Source organism: Lepisosteus oculatus, chromosome 7 (assembly GCF_040954835.1).
Source record: "Lepisosteus oculatus isolate fLepOcu1 chromosome 7, fLepOcu1.hap2, whole genome shotgun sequence".
NCBI lineage: Eukaryota > Metazoa > Chordata > Actinopteri > Semionotiformes > Lepisosteidae > Lepisosteus > Lepisosteus oculatus.
Window position 1 is genome coordinate 40,866,268 of NC_090702.1, and position 7,519 is coordinate 40,873,786.

Below are 7,519 nucleotides of genomic sequence, written 5' to 3' on the forward strand. Positions count from 1 at the left end.
CAGGGTCCACCCTGGACAGGGCGCCAGTCCATCGCAGTGCAAGTGCAACCCAATCATACATGGGGACAATTTGGAGGAAATATGGCCCGGACACCAGGATAACTCCTTACTCTTATCGAGAAATGCCCGGGGATCTTTAATGACCACTGAGAGCCAGGACCTCGGTTTAACGTATCATCTGAAAGATAACACCCACTACAGTATAGTGTCCCCGCCATTATGCTGGGGCATTAGGACCCACACAGACCACAGGGTGGGCGCCCCTCTGCTGGTCCCACTAACGCCCCTTCCAGCAGCAACCATAGCTTCCCAAGAGATCTCTCATCCAGGTTCTGACCAGGCTCACACCTGCTTAGCTTCAGTGGGCAGCCAGTTGAGAGCTGCAGGGTGATATGGCTGCTGGCATTATACAGTATGTAAAGCACTTTAATCCCTTGGAATCAAAATGCACGTTTCTGATTAAAATTATATTTAAACTATTATGAAGTTATCATTAGCAAATTATTTTTACTAATAAATTAAAATCAGTACTAAAACATTTTATCACTGAATTCTTAATTTGTTGTGTAATCACTGCTGTCAGTAATATCTCTAATGTGGTATACTAAGATTAATCGAGTAGGTAACTGCCTCAGCAAGCATAGGCTTTAAAGGAACAGATAAAGGTTTATTCCATACTGAAAGGAAAAGAAAAGAGACACAACGTTTCCGCTGTGGAGCCAGGTGTCTGGAGAAGGCTTCACAGCCAAAATGCTGTGCATCTTTTCTTTTCAGCACAGAATAAATAGCTACCTGTTGCTTTACTAAGATTAATTACTAATATAAAATAAAAACAGAAGCATGTCGAGACAATTTTAAAACCTAGCTCCAAGTTATAAGACATAACATACATACAAATCCTAGACGTTGTTAAGAGCATTCTTGTTTTTCATTTAAAAAATACTTTTGTGAAACTGTTACACCTCCTAATTACATAACATCATATTCAGCTCATATGCTGTAAAATCCCTTAAGCTTCTTACATATAGTATGGATGGACACATGAACTTAACAGAGGTTAATAGGTATTGTCCTCCTTAAGGGAGCTGGAAGCACATACCTCCTCTTACAGTTCATATGGGAACCCATACTAAGGGATTAGGATGACCTAAAACTAGACCAAGGTCAAATGGGAAAACCCTATGGGAACAAAGCAGAGAACTCAGGGAAACATAGGACCAACCCCATCAATAACCTTCAATTCTGAGTGCTTAGTCTCCATAACCCGAAAAGCCATGGATAATTTAGTCCAGCATGGTAGCAGCTGGTGAAAGTATTGGAGAAGAAACAGCACCATCCAGGACAAGAGTGCGGTAAGGCCCAAAGAGTGAATCTGAAACAGCCAAAACATAGAATTAAATCATTATAATAACTACATTTGAATCATATTACATATGCTTGACTTTAGAAGTGCCTTATGATTTGTCCTGTAAGTTTTGGTCTTGCACCAGGAAAGACAAACATGACCCAGTTTCCACTGAGCAGTAAATGTAATATTCAATAACACATTGTTTTACTAATTACATTTTCTTCAGCTGATGGCAATTATAAAACAATCCTTTTTCATCTTAAGAGCAATATTGACGTTCACAGCTAATAATACTGTATGTGAATAGATTAGTTAGTATATTGAATGCCTCCTCTCTCATTGCCTTTCTTTTATTATCAGTATAAGGCTTTATTGACAAAGGATGTTAAGATTTTCAAATACTCAAACTGACAAAGGAAAAGCATAACATCTACTGTTCTCAATCCAGACTACCTTAGAAAAAAATATGGAAGAATCCAGCTAAAGGTATCTAACATTCTTAATTTGCTCTGGATTTTGGTCAGGATGACCCAAAATAAATATTGGACTGGATAGTATCCATAGTGCATAAGAGTTAATATAAGTATATTCTATTTTCAATAATCAATTGTGAAAGAAAGTAGCCTACAATGTTTTATTAACAATTACACTTTCTTCAACTGGTGGCAATTATAAAACAATTAAGGCTACAGTATCAAAAGTAAATGTTAACAAGGTAGTCAGGATGCATTTACACAAAACTTTTTTTCTTTCAGCGTAAGATTTTTCTTTAAATATTTTAAGTCAAACATAATGTAACCCGACAATGTGGGTTTCCTAGGTAGATTCTCTTGTGTAAATATTTTCTTTGGATGGAAATGACACTGATGGGTATTTTACAGTTAAAGTAGTTAAAGTCAGTAGTTTTAAGGTGGTTGTATGCTCAGCTAATTTAAATATCAACCTCCATCTTTCCCTTTATTTGCATGATGTCATGAGTAAAGGAAAAACAAAGCTTTTCCAAGGATACACACCAGAGCAAAGAGTGTTTTTTTTCTAAATAAGCTTAACCATGTGGCTCAAATGAAAATAAAGACTATCATTTAAAATCTTCTGTTATTTCTGGCAAGACACTCAGTAACAACAGTAAGATCCATATCTGCTGCAACAGAATGGCTCATACAGCACGTTAACTGTTAGTGTTTAGGATGTTGTTTTTTAAAGCATCCTGACTGTTATATCTGGCAATTAAACATCTAGATTTTTGAAAGATTTCCAAATACTGTCCGTCGCAAATGATTATCTTTAAAATAAAAATATTTATTTTAATAATTTGATTATTTAATATACAGTACACAAAAGAAGAACGACAAAGGGTTACAGACAAGAGAAGGCCATTCAGACTGTCTTGCTCATTATGGGTAGTAGCAGCAAGATGATGAAAGAATTCTGTGTTTTGCTTAAAGCCTCCTGTCAAGTCAGCTCCAACCACATCATCTTTATTATTTGTTTCACCAATCTAGTACCAAAATTGACTTTCAGTTGCATACAATTTATACAAAAAGGAATAAACAATAATGAAGCACAAAGTAAAAAATAAAGCAGAGAACAGGAATTTTATAACATAGCAGCATAAAAATAATAATAATAATAAAATACCGGAACAGATAAGTGCAGATGCCTTGAAGCGAGGTAATTACAATATACAAGTCTAAAGGGAGGGATAATTTAACATTGCAAAAGAAAAGTGCAACACAGATAATGACACACACAGGATAGAGTACAGTACAAAACCAGCACAAGTAGTGCTTCAGGTAAAGGACACTGTGAAAGGTAGCCTTAGGGCAAATACTGAGATGAAGTGACCGATTCAGAGGAATCACAGTAACTGGAGTAGAGGGTAAGGTTGAGTGTAGTTGAGAGAGGAGATCATCACAAGCACTGTCAGAACAGATGTGTTTTGTGGAGGCATCAAAAGGTGGTCAAGGACTGTGCAGGTCATTCCACTGGAGAGAGGCAACATTAGATAAAGACCAGATTTAGAAGCGGTAAATCAAAGAAGGGCCATGACTAGCAGAATAGGTACTGTACAGTAGGTAGAAGAAGAGATGAGAGAGTGGGGATACAGGTAGGAATGTGATGGATAAGAATTACATGACATGGATGCTCATTGTTCCCACAATCCTCTTTTTAAAGAAGTGTCTCCTGTTTTCTATCCTGATCGGCCCTAAACATAATGTCTTCTCGTGTCCCCAGGTCCTTGTCTTGCTGCTGATAGTGAAGAAGCCACCCTGAGTAGACTTAGGTCAATGCTTTCAGGACCTTGAATATCTGGATCAAATCCCCGTGCCATCTTCTCTATTTTTGGGTTACAAAGGTTCAGTTCACTTATTACCACTTAGTTTACATTCCCTTCAAACCAGGAACTAGTTTGGCTGCTTTTCTTTCTACCTGCTCTCGTATACCACTATATTTCTTGTAACATGGTGACCAAAACAGACCATAATATTCCAATTCAGCTTTAACTAATGCATACAATTTACAGATCAGAGCGCACAGAATATTTTGTCTGAACAACCTAGACAGAAGTGCCCACATGAGGGTAATTAACTGAAATATATTTTCTTGGAGTCCACAAGAAAAGTTATCTGATTAGGTTTTCTAATTGGGAGATTTATCAAATGAAACTCACTTCTGCATCCTGCAGAAATAAGAAATTATAATAACTGAATAAGACCAATATCTTTCTTTAACTGCCACAGTTTTGAGAATAAGTACTGCTGCTCCAAGATCCCTTAGTTATGTACAGTTAATGCTGTTAATTAGTTGTTAGTTGTGGCTTCACTTTGTTTCCAGCATCTGAGATTTTATTTATATTAAGCCACAAGCAAAGATTACTTTCAGAATAATCTGAATGTGTGTAAAATGTAATTTTGTAATATGTAAAAGCACACAGTCTTGACTAAAAAGCAAAAAACATCAGAACTAGTGTCACGGACAATAGCATTCATTCTTCTAGATAAATTATGGACAAAAGGAAAACATGCAGTGTAATAATCATTTGCAGTCATAGTTTTGCAGTCCATAACAATACAGCTATTTTCCGTTCTATTTTGTATAGTGTCTTGATGTGATATACAGTTATACTGTAGGAAATGTGGGGAAATAAACTATGTATAAAAAACAAAAGGTATTGTTCAAGCATTAAACTCATTCTGTAGCAGAAAGCTTTTAATACCCGGCAAGGGGAACTTTCACTGCAATTCATTAACCGCTTTATTAACTTATCCAGTACAGGGTCATGGGGGAGTCAGAGCCTATCCCAGCAAGCAACAAGCAGAAGAACAGTCCATTGCAGGGTACACACAGACAGAGACAGATGTACACTCGCATCAGGGAAAACATACAAAATTCACCCCAAGTCCAGAACTGAACCCAGGGCCCCAAAGCTGCAAGACAGTACTGCTAATTACTGCACCGTCATGCCTTACTGCACCCTACAAAAAGTTGGGAAACAGCAATATATTATTTCTGATCAGTGAGAAAAGAGCAAGTATATAAGCCTTGTAATGAATGTGTTTTACAAATGGATAGGTGGCCGTGAAGACTAAAAACAATTAACACCCGCTGTCTGCTGTCAGAGACTGCTGCTGCTGCTGAGGTGTGCACTGCTGTTGTGGACAGCGTAGGGTGTCGTCTTCTTATTGGTCAGATGGCGGCCAACTCAAGATGGCTGTAGTGGATACTATGTATAACTTGGACTGGCTGTTCAGCAGCACTGATATGTTTTCGACACTTTCACTGTAATTTTGTCTTTTGACTAATAATCACAGTCTCTTCACCTGTCTCAAGGTGACAGAGCTTCTGATCATATACAGGACACTGTTCCTTTCTAAACATCCATGACTGCCTTTCTAAACAGTGGAATGTAAAAGATTGGTACACAATTCCACAAAATAAAATATAATCTTAGAAAGAGCTCATAGAAGAACGGTATGAATGACAGCTTAAATGGAGCTAAGGTTCTCCAGTCTAGAGCAAAGGATTTTAATAAGAGATCTAATCTGCATGGCCTCCTGTTGTTGTCAACGCGTCTTTTGCTTTTATGTTCTTACCACTCTTGTACCCTTGGAATTTTGCAAAGTCTATATCCAACACAAGTGTCTCTGGTTGCAGGTTTGTTTATAATAATACTTAGAGCTGCAATGTTGTTCCTGTTTGATCACATTGTCACCACTATTCACCCAAGGGATGTGTGTGGGCTGTCTATGCTAATTTCCCAAAATGTCTGCATATATGGTCTCTATTCCTAAACTCTCTATGGTAAGCGACTTCAAAAGATTAGCTTTCTGCAAACCCCAACCATTATATTAAGAGGCTCTGATTACAAGAGTATTGTATTGATCTTTAAGGTGATTTGTTCTAAGTGAAATGCGGCACCAACCAAATCATTTTAGACTGATGAACAACATCAGCTGTGCTATACGTTTGCTCTGAAGGCTGCTAGATCCTTTTTCTTTCCAAGTCTTACTGAGAAAGGTCATGGTAAGCCCACATTCCTATTTGTAACCTCATTAAAATTTACAATTTAATATGTCTGGTTTTTACACACCGACTGAACAACGTAATACTTTAAAGCAATTTTTCACAATGAAATACACAATATTAATAATCAATGCTCTCACAGGTTTGGGCTTATCTCATTTTACTGTTTTTGCTTCTACTTATGTAGGTCTCATGTGACTGAGAAGGTATTGTATCTAAACTGAGACCTTCTACCTTGGGCCACTGTTCCTACAGTACATAGCTACTCAAATCTAGATTCTCTCCACTTTATCCATTGGTTACTAACCTCATCCTTAACCTTTAATCCTTCAAGTACAAGACCAGGTTTCAGGCTTCCTGCTATCAGACAGTAACTGTGTCGAAGAAAACTGGTCTGAAGCCAAAATTGCAAAAAATCTCATAGTCTTAAACAGGTGGTTGCAGCACAATTACAATTTTATCTTGTATTTAGTGAGTTGTTTGACCCTCTCCAGCTGCACTTTAGACAATGATACAGTACCGCAAACTGCCCTTGTTAAGATACTGTAGTTCAGGAGTTGCCGATGGATTCTCACTTTGGACCACTATTTTTCTGCTTCTGGAATTAAGTGTAGGTTTTGATGTTATCAATCATTCCATTTCATTGTATGGAAAATGATTTAGGGATTATTTATACTCCCCTTCATGGGTTTGGCTCCAAGAGTCAATTCATAAACCTTTGCTGTTCTAAATCTGTTAATGTCCATGTTATTCTGGATGATCCAAACATTTCCATCTCTAATCTGTTCCTGTTTATTTTACATAGGTTATGTCTTGGCTAGATTATTCATCATCATGAACTAGGGTTTCACTATAATACTCATGATAGTCAAATTTATTTTCCTCCTAAATTAGATGCTACTACTCCAGTTTCTGTATTTTATACTCGTCTGTCGGATATTAAGTTACGCAACTTTCTTAAGCTAAACTATTGTGTTTAACACACAATACAACTTTCTTAAACTAAACAGTGATTTGGACATTTCTAACAATACATTATGTTTATTGTTATGTTTATAATTTTGTATTTATGTTTATATGTCATGTTTATTTACCATTCATGGTCTCCTTATAATCCCCATCTATGCATTTGCTTCATCACTCTGTTCTCCTCCCCACTGATAGCTGGTGTGTGGTGAGTGTACTGGCACACTATGGCTGCCGTCGCATCATCCAGGTGTGGGCTGCACACTGGTGGTGGTGGAGGGGAGTCCCTATTACCTGTAAAGCTCTTTGAGTGGAGTATCAAGAAAAGTGCTATATAAGTGTAAGCAATTATTATTTAGGAATAATAATTATTTTATTATTGACTCTGAAGAACAAAAACAACCACAGTTGTACACAATCCTAAAATTAAATCCTTCATTGAACTTTTGTTTTATTTTTGACCCTATGTTGTCATTTGAAGCTCATGTTATAAACATCTCAAGAAAAACTCAGTTTGCATACATTGCCTGGTTAATGTCTTTGCTCTATCTGAAACTGGAATTTTACAAAACCTTATTCCATCAAGATGAGAAAACAGTATTGTGATTCTTACTGGAGTATTAACTAAGATACTAAATAAGTTTTAGTACATCCAGAGCTCATTGGTTTAAGTGCTAAATA